The sequence below is a fragment of the Trematomus bernacchii genome, unplaced genomic scaffold, assembly GCF_902827165.1.
Source record: "Trematomus bernacchii unplaced genomic scaffold, fTreBer1.1, whole genome shotgun sequence".
Taxonomy (NCBI): Eukaryota; Metazoa; Chordata; class Actinopteri; order Perciformes; family Nototheniidae; genus Trematomus; species Trematomus bernacchii.
In genome coordinates, this window is record NW_022987840.1 from 4,396,678 (window position 1) to 4,411,518 (window position 14,841).

The following is a 14,841-nucleotide window of genomic DNA, read 5'->3' on the forward strand; positions in this document are numbered from 1 at the left end:
CTGACAGGGTGTTACATTTTTATAAAAAGAGTCACGTGCGCTGCTTTTGCTAAAACCACATCAGAAATCAACAAAAAGGTCACTGCGTTGTCTGCATTATTTCCTGATTGGCAGGTGCAACAAAACATCAACGATAACAACACAAACCACAAACTGTCAACTGTGAATTTAAAATACAAGCAAAGGTACGTTTCAAACCAGTGCAGTGAGCCATCCCAAGGCAATATGGCTACCTTTTTTTCAATTTAAGTTTCCAAGTCTTTATTCAAGCTAACTATTAACTCAGATGTTACAACCATACATTCAGTATGATGTTCTTGTAAAACATTCTGGATGTACATTTTTTATAATAACAGCTACTATTGTAAAATCATGACTAGTCACTACTACTCCACTACATTAAAAAGATGAATGACACAAAGGCCCCTAGGCTATATTGTTAAATGTTTTCTTGACTTGTGTAAACATCTGTAGTGAGAGTAATAGAAGTACTAACAGTAACATTAGTACAGTTCCAATAATAGTATGATATATATGCTATTTAAAGTACTTACTCAATATATGGCATAGTAGTATCTTACGTCCAACCTTAGTCTTTAGTTTCATATTGCATTACTGTATATTGGGAGGTGCTTCCAATAACTTTACCCAATCTATAGCAATACTAAGGTATTCTAAATATTAAGAGAGCTGTATGAAGCAGGACAGTTCAATAAGACCACAGATTATATATATTTCTGATAACAGAGGTTTTGCTAGGGATTTTTATTAGACTATATTAACATTTAACAGCTAGGTGAACATTATCATCGAATTAACATAAAATGACACAAGGAGACACTTTACATTTTCTGAAGGTGTTATTTATTGAAAAATTAACTGTTCAGGTAACATACCTCGCTGTCCAGCAGCTTGTCCATCCATCAGGTAATTTAGAAAGCAGTTTCCCAAACAGTTGCAGCTTGTCTCTTAAAGTCTCGGCTCAAATCCATGCAAATGCAATGAAGGCTTCATCCCGATTTATTATCTCTTACTTTCAGGTCAAAGCATTAATGGTAGCTCGCTAACTATAAAGGGAGTGGTTGCTTAATTTACAGGTGCAACACGATGTGTACCTCAGCAGGTGTGCACACACTGTGCAATTTGTTTTAGAGAAGTTGCACAAATTCTGCAATATCGATGTCAGGAGCGTTGTAATCTGTAATCAGTTGCTAAACTTCTGCGTGTGTTTTCCGTCCGCCATGTTTGTTTGTGAAATAAACCTCCACTTCTGGTATGGGGACCCCTATCGGTCACCCAGGAGAAAAAGACAATGTAACCTACGTCATTTTATTTATAATGAATACACATTACAACATCCAACAGTCATGAAAAATGATTTTGAAAATATATACAAATATATATAAATATTTGTTTAAATTATTGAGAGTATAGATGTAACACCTACGTCACTTCCGGGCGAAAATTACGGCCCCGCCCACTTTTGGGGGAAAACAACGCAGTCATTTGAATGGCGGTCAATACAAATTCTGAAGTTTTTGCCAATCCAATGAGAAATTTAAGAAAACCGTGGATTTTTGGATCTTCAAAGAGCCCGATTACGATGGGCAGTCAGGCAAACAATTACATTAAATCATTTGAAATTGACTATCGGGCTCGATATATGGTTAAATTAAAATCAGTAGTCGAGGCTGTAATTTCGCCAGCTGTTACTCTCATGAGCGAGGCAGAAAATAATTGTTTCATCATGCCAAAAAGCTTTGTTTTGCACCTCAAACATTAAAACAAATCCAGAGCTCAGTGTTTCTGTACTTCCTCTAAGAAAAAAGGACAGTAAAAGAAGAGCTCTGTGGCTTCAGGCTCGATCGCCATTCAAATGACAGCGTTGGTTTCCCCCAAAAGTGGGCGGGGCCGTAAAGTGACGTAGATGTTACTCTCATCTATGGACATCGATCGCCTACTGCTATATTTAACCATATATCGAGCCCGATCTTGGATTTCCAATGATGTAATTGTTTGCCCGTCTGGCCATTGTAATCGGGCTCTTTGAAGATCCAAAAATCCACGGTTTTCTTACATTTCTGATCGGATTGGCAAAAACTTCAGAATTTGTATTGACCGCCATTCAAATGACAGCTTTGTTTTCCCTCAAAAGTGGGCGGAGCCGTACTTTTTGCCCGGAAGTGACGCATTTAGAATAGCCTTGGCTTTACATATCCTTATTTTCATTATGCTGTCCCACCTGGCTACAAAGTAAAATCCACAACCAGAGTTTCCTAAACTTAAACAATTAAATGTATGATCTAAAGTGGATGAAAACCCACTCAGCCTGGTGTTGTAGCAGTGGGTGGCTTCAAATGCATTCCCTTGACGTTTTGGAGACGATTTCACCTGAGACAAAGTGCAACCTTCATTAATAAAAGATTCCTTACTGCCCAGAGCAACTCATTTAAAGTCCTCCTTCGACTTAACAGGGACACTCTATTCACGGGGAGATAAGAGGACTACCAGGGAAACTGGGATTTAGATTCTCACATTAGGGTTGTACTACAAATTTATTTCCAAAAAAAAGCATTACACCTACTCTAACAAATTGTGTTGTTGTCATTTTGAGTTAATGAATGTTGCATGAGTCTGTTTCTCTCAAACTTTCCTCAGAGTTGAAACTCCCCCCCCCCCCCCAACATATTTCTGCAGATATAATGCCGCTCTTTGTGATCAAGACCTCAGTCACACAAACACACACTAATACACTTGAAAGCCATGTTCTCTGGGTAGACATGATCCCTCCTCTAATTATTCAATAATCTAATGACACAATTGGTCATGGTGAGCAACACCACGCGCTGACACCAGATGGTGGCTTTTGCGAAGAAACCCCCCACACACCCTCTGTGCATTCTCATTTCAGTTCAAGTCAGAGAGAGGCTTTCTGCTTTGAAACTTGCCAAAGACGATTTGAGGAAGGCATTTCAAAAATTCTGTGTTAATTTTGGTATCAGATATAACCACCTTAATGATTGGAGCTTACAGAATTGCAGACAAAATGTATGAAAATAGTCTTATGTTGTCCACTGAGATCACCTAGAGTCATTTGTTTGAGATGTTGTGCTATCGATCATTATGAAGCAGCAGGTGCACTTCATGTCAACTCTCATTTTGGAGAGAAACTCGTCATCTGTAGATGTAAGGGCTGTTTTCGTAGGCCTTACAACATTCATTGACTGTAGCTTCGGGGACGCTGAGTGATGTGATGACCTTGATCTGAGGCAGGCTCCTCAGGGTTGCTCCAGGCAGAGGGGCAAAATGTCAGGAATGGTTTGTGCAAGATGCTGTGACTGCAGGAATGTGTGCGAGTGTTGTGAGTGTGCGTGGGTGTAAGTATGTGCATGCATGTGTGTGAGAAGAAAGGTACATATCACTAACGTGCTGCTTGCTAATGTCACCTCAGGATGGCCTCTGTTCATGCTGTATATTTAGTCATTTCTAAATTTAAATTTGGCACCTTTGAATAAGTGCCTGTAAATGGTAGGAGGCTTAAACTACAAAACCCATACTTCATAGTACATACTTATTTTACATAGTATGTACTAATATGTATTGCATATAGTTTTTTGCAGTTAGAGGTCAAGTAACAAAAGATACCTGGTTGTTGTACGTTTTGATAATAAATGCAGTTAGGGTGACAGAAATAACACTTACTAAGAGTAAAAGACACAATATGCCTTTTAGTCACTGGACTAAACTTTTAAATAAAGCATAAAACATGTTATCAAAACCTTGAACTATAAAACATGCTTTGATTTTGTGTTCATTCACTTACTTTGGTTATTTGGCTGTCCTTGGATATACTGTATATTTCACTTTAAGCTATTTCCACAACAGGCTCATCACAATATGATCCATCATTCCATCAAAGGACATAAACGCAGATACAAAATAAAATCTAAAGCACTAAGACATGCTTGATCATCAGCATTAATTGGATAGTGAGGGAGGATAGGAAACTTTGTTGCCATAAAAATCAAAATAAATAATTGCTAGGTGAAACTCCGGGAGAATGCATTCTCTATCTGTTTGATCATAAATCCTGAAATAATGACATGCTTACCCATAAATGACTAAACAAGGGGCCATTAAGGCATGCATGACTTCTCCTGATGTCTGTGCAGCAGATGTTAATAATTTTTTCCATAATGGAGAAGGAGAGAGGGAAGGAGGAAGCTGCTCTGTTTGATCATATCAAAGAAAATGTCAAATAAGGGTCAGCAATGTAAACACATGTGAAAGTGAACCTGAAGGTGGTAAGGGAAGAGAAAACATGAATCTATAAATGTTATCTGTGTTGTTTATCAAGTTAAATTAAACCGCAGTAGTGCTTTCTATAGAATGTGAGACTATACAGTATACATGATTTTACAGTGGTGGAATGTAACTAATTACATTTACCTCGTTTAAGTACTGTACTTCAGTACAAAGTTCAGGTACTTGTACTTCACGTGAGTATTTTCATGCTATCCTAATTTATACCCATTACTTTCAAAATTTGAGGCATTTATCTTTATTTTTACTCCACTACATGTATTTTATATCTTTATTTACTAACTACTTTGCAGATGTACAGTAGATTAATAATACTTTTTCTGCAATGAGTACCTTTACTCGTAATACTTCAAGCACATTTTCATACTTTAACTTAAGTACCATTCTCGAGGCAGTATACTTTTACTTGAAATTCAGTATTTGTACGGTGTCGTATTAGTACTTTTAAGTTAAGAATCTGAATCTATTTTATGATGTTTATTTTAATTCAAGTTGACAAAACATCGTGTTGACAGTCAGACGTGACAAAAGGTGCCTTAACAGCTCAAAGCAGACGTAGATCTTATCACTCCGCAGAGTGTATCTGATCATCTCCCGTGTTCTCTTCGGTTTTCTGGCTTCTCCTTGTTGTTTTCTGATCTTAATGGGAGATATTTTCACGTTCTGGTCCAATGTGACGATGCAGCTGATCAGCCCTAAATGTGAGCTCCTTATCGTAAAGAGATTGGTTTCGCCAGCAGTGAGAAGAAGATTATCAGTCTATTAGATTCATTCTGGCATATGGCACCGATCACATTAATGCTGATCTTGATTCACCCTGCCTAAAACATATTATTTCTTAAGGCTTCAGTGTGATCTTATCATCCAGACTGTCAGATAACAGCCTATCTGCTCACAAAAAATATCTGTCTCCTCTTTTGTAATCAGACTTTGTCTTTTCCATTGTCTGAATTAATCACTTTGTCATTATTTGTTTGTTGTCATTAACAAAGTGTCGTGTTTCAAATTGTATAGATTGATAGAGGAAGTAAAAACACTTTGGAAATTTAGTGTACAAGTTTTTATGTAGTTTTTTTATTCTGGGGCATCTACACTTAATACAGGAATGACTTCAAACATCATTGCTGCTATATTAATCAGTGCAATATTGTCGCCTTGAATGTTATGCTTTGTTTATATTGCTTTTCATTCTGACATTTTACGATTGCTGTTGTAATTAGAGCAGGTAGGTTATTGGAGCATGTTATGAGACTTGCTGCTTTATCACCTGATATAAATCCAGAATATTTATCCTGCATCTGTGATGAACAACAGTAGTTTTTATTGACAAAGAAAAAATAAACTTGCTAAAACCTGCTTTTTGGGCCATGGAGGTTATAAAACACCAACAAATGACTTTAACCTTTAACTTTATTTTGTAAAAGGAACACATGTTGAACTTTAAAATGCTGTATAGACAGCCTAAATATCATATGAAATGTTTTTCCATCAAACATTTCTCAGAATTTCGGCAACTGATATCCACTGAGCAGTTGCATTTAAGAGATTCAAGGAAGAATTCAGCAACCTTGAAACTTCTCCTGGACTCTGTTCAAATGACAGGCGAGACAATTTCACACGTCTTAACGGTCCAACCAAATGCGCTTTGATTTCCTTCTGTTCAGCAGCTTTGTCTGGTCTTTTCAAACTCTGCCAAGGAAATAAAAAAAGCAAGTAAAAAGAAAAAAACATCATAAAATTATTAATGACTTTGATTCATTAGCTTGGAATAATAGAGAAAAATACATTTAGCTACAGCCTTGATTTTTTAAGTGCATCATTCACTCTATGAGTATTTATTTCGGTAAATGCTTTTATCAGCTTTGACTCGCACCCTTGCCTTTCACCTTTAAAAAACAAAATAACTTTCAAATTGAATGATTCATAAAAAAAAGTTACCTTTAGATTTAAAGCTGTACTAAACTAGCAGTTTGAATGTATTTATATCTTCTTTACACTTTGATTTGATAAAGTAAAATACAGCCTTTCTCATTAATTGGCACCTTTTGACTTTTCAGTATCAAACTGAAGTGCTGTGTATCCATAAAACGTTTTATGTGTCTCTGCCTATCAGCTTTAACCACTTTATGGCTAGGGGTTACACAAAGAGGAGGCTCACCTGTCCTACTGTATGGTAAATGTGTTTTAAAAGGTTTGCAACACAGAAACAAGTTCTTAGTTGTTACAGAACACATTATTTTCACTAAGCAGCAGCTAGTTTAAATGTTGCGTGTCTCTGACGAAGCTAGCATTGGCCGGCTAATGTACAAATATGGTAAGGCAGTGAATAGAAATGTGTTTGAGAGATAAATAGACAGATTATTCACCATATGACGGCGTCATCTAATTTCTATGCAGATTTGACTACAGTATATTGTCCACATTGCTGGCTCAAGTACTGACAATATATTATGTTATATTAGAATATCAGTGGGAAAAATGGCAAAACTGACCAACTTAGCTTCTCCCAAAAACTCCCAACAACATTAACACAATCTCTTAAACAGAAACATTATTTCTAACCTTTGCAACCTTAATTATAAAAGATAATTGCAGATAAATGGCTATGCATTCCACATAACAAATGCTCACATGTTTATTGTAAAAATTACAGATATTTATATTTATATTTCGAATGAAAGTAATTTCAAAACACACTGGAATCAGGATGCTCGAACACATTTTATACTATAAATATAACACTCTGTTTGCCCAACTCACTGCTGTAGCAAACAACATTTATTTTAAGTAACTAAGCTGTGACTCTTCAGAGTACATAAGTTCTGTAGCATCTGCAGTGACTTCAGCGACCTTGAGAACCTCCCGAGAACCTCAGGAAGTTCTTCCCACAGAGATTTGGCTGCACTGCTGCTGGATATCAGACTGTGTATTAGACACTGATCTGTTTAATTACAGCCTGAGTCGCACACCATCTGTAAGAGCACCTCATCGCCTCTCTGCGCTATCCAAACGACTTAAAGAATCCAGAGATATTGTACTCCAAGGACATGCCTAATTGAGTTCTGAGCACAAAGTGCACTGCAGCATTCTTTGACTTCAGCGATTTGAGCTTGGCCTAGGAGGCAGTTTCGAGTGCTTTGTGGTGATATGAATTGATCGGAAATTGCTTGCGATCGTCAATTACATGCCAAACAAGGGTTTGGAACAAAGCACGATTACAGATTTGCTTAACTCCTCGGTAGAAATTCGACTTGTGCGACAGAGTGGGCCAGAGCGAAGAAGGTAAAAATAACCACAAACATGTAACAATATTGTTTCAGGAGGCATGAAAACAGACGTTTAGCAAATGGATTTGGAGGGAGTGGGATGAGGCGGGAGAGCTAAATTTGTCTTGTTCATTTGTGACGGACTTGGCGTGAAGCAGTGACTTGAGCTTGGATAAAGAAAAGACACTTGCAGCAGAATTCTGCCAGTCTTTGGTTCTCCGTATCCGGCACCCCCCGCCACTGCCACAACCACCACCACCGCTACTCCATCACACACACCCACACAACCCCCTTACCTTCCAACACACTGCCGAACCTGGTGCTCCACACTCACCCATTAATCCCTGCATGTCGGATCCCAGCCAGGTAATTACCGTTTAAAAATATTTCATCCCATTCTTTCCCCCCAAAAAGAGACAAATGGAAACAAAGGGAACACAGTTCTGAACAACGACAAAGAGGTGCTTTAAATGCATTCTCTTTTCTCTGGTGGAATCGGTGGCTTTGTTTGCACACAGTACAAGGTGTCTGAAACCAAATCTGCAGCTATTTCATATTTAAATGCAGCTGTCACGCTCTAGTTTTTACACCCGGTTTGGAAAGTTGGTAATGCTGCTTCCCTCCGAGAGAAAAAAAGCTTCCTGGTGCAATAAAACCTGTTTGTTGGGTCACTTCCAGGCAACTTCCTTACTGAATAAATGAATTTAAATGAATGTTAGTAGCTGCTATGTAAATACTTTTTTATTGTATTAAGTCACATTTCAGACTAATTTGAAAACTTCACTGTGAACATCTCCATGACCTCGGCCTGTCACAACTACTGAGTCCTCATGCAAGCAATAATATGACTGTTTGTTGAAGATAAGTGGAGCTGACATGGGATAATATCATAACAGACTGTGGGAAGGTCCATTTCATATGATCTGATGAGGGTAATCAACAGCATGTGACCTGTCATGTAACACTACATGCCTCCAATTCCGGTCTTTTTAGATTATTTGTTCAAAGCAAATGCCACGAGAAATACATGAACACAAGGCAAGATATCTCAATTACATGTATTAGTTGATAATCTTTCACAAAAGGTCAAATCAATTCATAATGAAGACATGGAAAGAAAAACGTTGTTGTTGTTTAGAGATTCACATATTTAAAGATTCAGATGGCAAAAGTTTTTGTGTGAATACAATTTTAACAATTAAACAAAATACTAAGCCTACTTCTACTGTTAAGCCTTCCATTCTCACATAATGATGCCGTTAACATTTATTTACCGTTACATTTAGTTTCCACTCCCCCTTAAAGGTAGGGTAGGTAATTCACTTCAGAAACACTTTTTGTTATATTCCATGGAATGCTCTTAACATCCCGATAGCAATGAATACATGACATGCTTTGACAATAAATACATAAAAAAATGTCATCTGTGGAAGCCGTGGCGCTGTAAAAAGCACGACCAATTATTTTAGCCGGCCCGACTAAAATAACTGGATGGCCTACCTGCCTGTCAGCCTTCATCTCGTGCACAAACTTATCTCGTGCCCTCATTGGTCATGTGCACGTTCAAGTGTGTTGGAGGAGGGGCTCTGAAAGGAAGTCTGAAGGAAGGGGCAGATTTTTTTCAGCTGCGTAGTTTCAAATTCTCGCGCACTCGAGCTGGTTTCTCCATTCTTACCTACCCTACCTTTAACTAAGGCGCAAAGCCTTGTGGTGAAGGCAGCTAGACAGTTGTGTTTTATGCTTGACTGTCCTTCTTGCCTGTGTCGCTTGAAAATACGTCGCGCAAAAGTTGAATACATTTGAAATTAGAGCACAGCACTGGGTAGCAATACTGAGCGGTGCACCGTGCCAAGGATATAGCTACCATAGGAAAAAAAATGGCATAGCCAACACTGAGCGGACTTACCGTTGATCATGTTAAGGGCAGTTTAGTCCTTTTTAAAACAATTGGTTTTTGGTTAAACGAAATAAAGACAAAACATGCAGACTTAAAATGTCTTGCTGGCAACTGTCGATATTAGAGGCTGAAAGGAAAATTGTTGCTAGCTGAGTTTATTAGCTTTCACTAACATTAGCTAGTTGAAATGTTGTCTTCTGCCTTTTAATATTTTCAGCAATAGTTACTAATGTAGTTTAGTTTACTTCAAGTTGCTCATATGTCTTTTTAGCAAAAGAACCCCAAACGTGGAGAGAGATTACTTTTCAACATCTCCCATTGACGTGTGTTACTGTTGGAGCCGCCGTCACAAGGAAAACCAGATCTTGTTTTGTTTTGCTCAATAAAGAGTTTGATCAAAAGTTTCCGCTTTCAGTTCTGAGTTTAAACTAAATTTGTATCCATTGCCATTTCTATTTGGAGTAAGGCTTGGACATACAGTTTTTACAGTATGTCAGTAGTGCCACACTGTAGGTTTTAATGACACGGTGAAACCGCATGTTTATTCTATCATTTAGTACATTTTGTGAAACTGCCTTTAGGTGTACCGAAAGCATTACCAAATAAATGTGTATTGACAATATTTTCAACAGAGGTCTTTTCTGAGATCATAACATTGTATTCTCACTTGACTTTTGCTTTCCAGGTTAATGAGTTTGTATCTTCATGGTTGAATGTAATTATTTTACATTGCTTTGGATAAAAGTGTAATATAAATGTAATGCAATGAACTGGAAACATGTCAAAATCCAGGACAATTGTAGATTTGTTTATAAGTTTGAAAGAGCATAATTCTCTCTGTGTTGATTTATATTCCAGCTCAGTATAGCAACACAGCAACACATCTACCATTTCTCTCATTTTCCCTTTGTTTTTTATATTCACACCTGTCCGCCACACATCACAGTTCTCAAGTTAATAAAGTGCAAAGTGTAAACTGCAATATGTGAACTTGATGTTTTAATAACGTGCGAGGTGACTGTGGCTTATTCCTTATTCTTTCACACTAAATAGTAAAATGCTCATGTTGTGACATTTTGTCCCTAAGAATAGAGAAAAGAGGTGGGGGGCGATGAATCAATACGCTGGCAGTGGCAGGAGATGTAGTTAATATGCGGCTGGGTGGGTGTAGTGAAGGATGGGGGGCATCAAATCCACCCTTCTGTCATCGTATGAACTTGCAAACACGACAGCATGTTAATCTGTGTTTCACTTGGCACGGCTCGTTTGTCTCTTCAGGTTCGGATGAGAGATAAATATGATCTTCTTTGTGTCATGGTGGTGGGAAAATTGCATCTACATTACATTATGAGAATCTTAGTCAAAAATACTACGATTTCGGCAAAACCACTGGATAACGGTACAATACAAATCTAATCAAAAGGGTTACCTAACTCTAAAAGATACACAGGACTGGAAACATGTCACTCTTAAATAAATAGCTAAGACTAACACTAGAGAAAACAACCTGATCTAAGTTATAAAGTCCATTTTCAGAGAAAGACTGACTCCATTTTCAGTTTAAATGTTTGCCATTTTATCTTCACCTTAAAATTAATAGGTCAACACTTGATAAATAAGCTATTTAGCTTTTTAAGCAGAACATATTTTTACAATTAAAACCAGCTTTATTCAAAATACTAACATTAATGTATACTAATAATTGAGAAACAATCAAACAAACTACTGATTATCCATCTATGAGTGAGTAATATGTTGTAGAAGTATATGTAATAATGTATGTAAATATAAATCGTGTGGTTAAAATACAATTACAGAGTGATCCTTTTAGTTAGAAATCCTATATGTTCAGCATCTGTGTACTTTGTGCTACAGATTACAATTTGTATGGCTTTATTATATTAATTGTATTATGACAAAGGACAGAATATTGTTATCTGTGAATAATAATATGAATTTAAAACAATATCTTATGTAAAGGTTTCTAACATAGAAGACGTTTTTTTGTATGGTTTCATAAACCCAAGCCTCATAAAATATTACTATATAATACTTATCTCATGATATTATTATATTTTCAATAATGTAAGAATTCAGTTAGTTAGTTAGTTAATATTTAGTTAATATTTTCTGCGATATTTTCATGGTCATTTCTCTTCACAGGTGTACTCTCAAATAAAAGAAAACACCTGGATATACAGTACAGTAATTAGACAGTGAATATGGACAAAAGAGACGTCTTTTGGCATATGGCAGGGTCAGATGGAGAAGGAAAAATCTTGTCAAACAGCAGCGGAAATCTATTAACTTGCCTACATATGGATTTATGACAACAACTGGCATAAGAAATCATGAATAACTTACAGACGGATGTTCTTATAAGCATCAATTGTTAATTGAAGATGCTGTCACACTCCCTACGGCTGTCAACATAGCTTTATAAGCATTCAAACTCGGCTTTATCAAATCAATGGTCTATTCAGTGCTGCCTGATTTTCCTGTAATCCATCTTTGGCGCTTTCTGCATAACAAAATACTTAAATGTACTTCCTGAGACACGTCAGTCACTGTATGAGGAAGGCATTTTTTTAAACGAATATCATCCTGTCAAAGATGCTGGCGCTACACAGTCTTGGCTAAGGTGATTTCCCCTGACCCCAACACACCGTATGACGAAGACCTCTGTTGCATTTTTCATGTCTCGTCTGTAAACAGAGGCGGCGGAGTCAGCAGGAAAGACTGGGTTGTGCTGAGGTGCTCAGGTGTGCTGACAGGTAGATCTCTACAGGCCATATGGTTCACTGGGGAAATCATGAGCCGCCTTCCTGTCACAAAATGCACATTTTCACCACACAGAAGAAGAAGAAAAACCCTGCTGCACTTAGGGAAGGCCTGTGTTGTTGTTGAGCTTGTGAACGTGTTGAAGGGGACAATGGAGAGAACTATCTGGGGATCAGCATTCTTGTTGAACAACTTAAGCTCTCTGTACTGAACATTTTGTTGACCTGACCTTTATTTGAATTCCCTGTGTGAAACATTTTATCTGCCACACTACCATTTTCTAGCCTTTGGGTGAAGTCTAAGGAATAAACGCTGCCAATTTATTCTATTATGATGGTCAGTCATCAAATGCATACTTCAGAAAAGTTTTCTCTCATGGTTTTTCTTCTGTGTTGTGTAGCACACTGCCAATTAAAGGCCTTTGAATCCAAGAACATTCTGACCAGACTTTTCTTTCTAGATTAATCTATGTGATTTTGTGAAGAAGAGAGACATTCATGCAAAGTCACATGCTCAAAAGATTCTCTTTTAGTGTAATTGTGTCGTTTTCTAACGTGCTATTCCTGTTTTTATTTTGGCTACATCAGGTTAGCAAGTCCATCAGTCCTTATTGTGACTTACAGACACAGTGAAAACACACAGAAAGCAATTCCCTTTTACTCTATGCACCAATCACACTATGCTGTCAACATACATTTTCTGTCAATATTCCACAAGTAGGAGTTTAAAGTTTGAAGATTTGCCTCGTCATCTCTTAGAACAAGTAACACGCCGTGATCAACATCCATCTCCATTAGAAGCTCATTTTGAAAAGAATGAGGAAAAAAGTCTGGTACAAACACTGGCCAAATCAGAGGATAGCAGCAAAAACAGAGTGATAGCTGCTTGTTTGAACTTGGTAATTGGTTGGTTACTCAGTAGGCAATACAACAGAGGACCTACGGAGTGTGGTGTGTGTTTCCCAGCCCCACTGTGCAGCCTCATAGAGAACAAAGGCAGAGAATGAACTTCAGAGGGTTTTAATTCCTGAAGAGAAGAATATGGACATTAAATTATCAGGGGAAAACAGCAGGGTGTGAAAAAAGAGCCTTCTAAAGCCTGCGAACACAAACGTACATACAGGCTGCTTCTGACACGGAAACCTGGCCAAATTCACAGAATCCTTTATTCTGAGCTTCACACTGATACTCTCAGTGTGTGTGTGTGTGTGTGTGTGTGTGTGTGTGTGTGTGTGTGTGTGTGTGTGTGTGTGTGTGTGTGTGTGTGTGTGTGTGTGTGTGTGTGTGTGTGTGTGTGCGTGCGTGCGTGCGTGAGCATGTGTATGTGAATATCTCATATGTTTTACTTTACTTTTTTAATTAGAATTTAAAGCAATAAGCTTCTCTCATCCACACAATATTTTCTTGCATTGGAAATGTTCATATTTGTAAATATGCATATTACTTAAAATGTTTAATGCAAGCTAGACTTAAAGTAAATCTGTTATAAAAAACAACAAAAGTGTAGCTCATTTATTACATCTGGGGGACAAAGCTTGTGAACATTTGGAGTTTTACATTACCAAAAATATGTGTTTTATTATCTAAGAAACCCACAGTTGTTAGCCACAGAAAGCAGAAAGACAGCTATTTGTCATAAGTAAAGTAGTTTAAGGTTTGTCCTTTGGTGGATTTGTGTAGCTTTTTTGTGTATAGAAATCAAACTGTTCGGATAATAAAATGAAAAAATAAAGTCTTATTCCGAATATAAAAAAAGATGTGAAATATTAAAGATATCTTTTAATGACAACTTATTAATAATGGTCTCATTTCAAACCATGGACCAACACAAAACAGATCTACCATTGCGTCCTGCATTTTGTCTGTGATGACTGACAGGTATAGCTTGAAATCGGTTAACAGCTTGAAGAGTCACACAGCGGCACCAACGAGGCCTACAAATAGTCTGAATTTCAAAGTGAACAAAAAATAAGTACAATGGGAAATAAAAGACAAGCTAAATGAAAAGAATCACTCAGCTTTACACACACACACACACACACACACCTTATTAATCTTTAATATCTTGTCTTTCTCCCCCTTCTTTCAACCCCCCCCCTCTGCTCAGTTTATCTCTTCTGAAGCAATTATACCCAAGAGGACCGAGCACATAGGACATGCTCCCACTACCTAGAGCAATAATATATCATTACATACTAAACATATAGCAGCTACGCAAACAGCCTTTATTGCTACTCCAGGGCGAGTGCTATTTATAAGCACCAGCCACAGAGATCACCCCTGTACCTGAGCTGCATTTGTTTGTGTGGATATTATCTCAGATTTTTCTGCTTTTCTCAGAGAACTTGTGTGCTGAAATAATGCCTGTCAGTTTGTCCATTTTTGAGGTGTGATTTCAGTAGCTTCACATTGACATTAGGGGGTGCTGGAATTCTTTAGAGTTGAGTTATGAGGCGTTGATTTTAAGCAGTATTGAAAACTGACTGTTTATTTCTGTGTATTTTTTTAATTTAAAACATCCAGTTTGTACAAGAGTTATCATTTCAATAAAGATTCAACAACTTCAGAAAAGCTG

General features: G+C 37.4%; 1 long non-coding RNA gene across 1 annotated transcript in view; it reads right to left on the reverse strand.

Moving 5' to 3' along the window:
- Positions 1–5,756: 5,756 nt before the first annotated feature.
- The window catches only part of LOC117468611, a 28,468-nt gene continuing 19,383 nt past the window's right edge, over positions 5,757–14,841 (reverse strand). The window contains exon 3 of the long non-coding RNA XR_004554497.1: positions 5,757–6,012. This is a non-coding gene — a long non-coding RNA (uncharacterized LOC117468611). The remainder of the gene's footprint in view (positions 6,013–14,841) is intronic.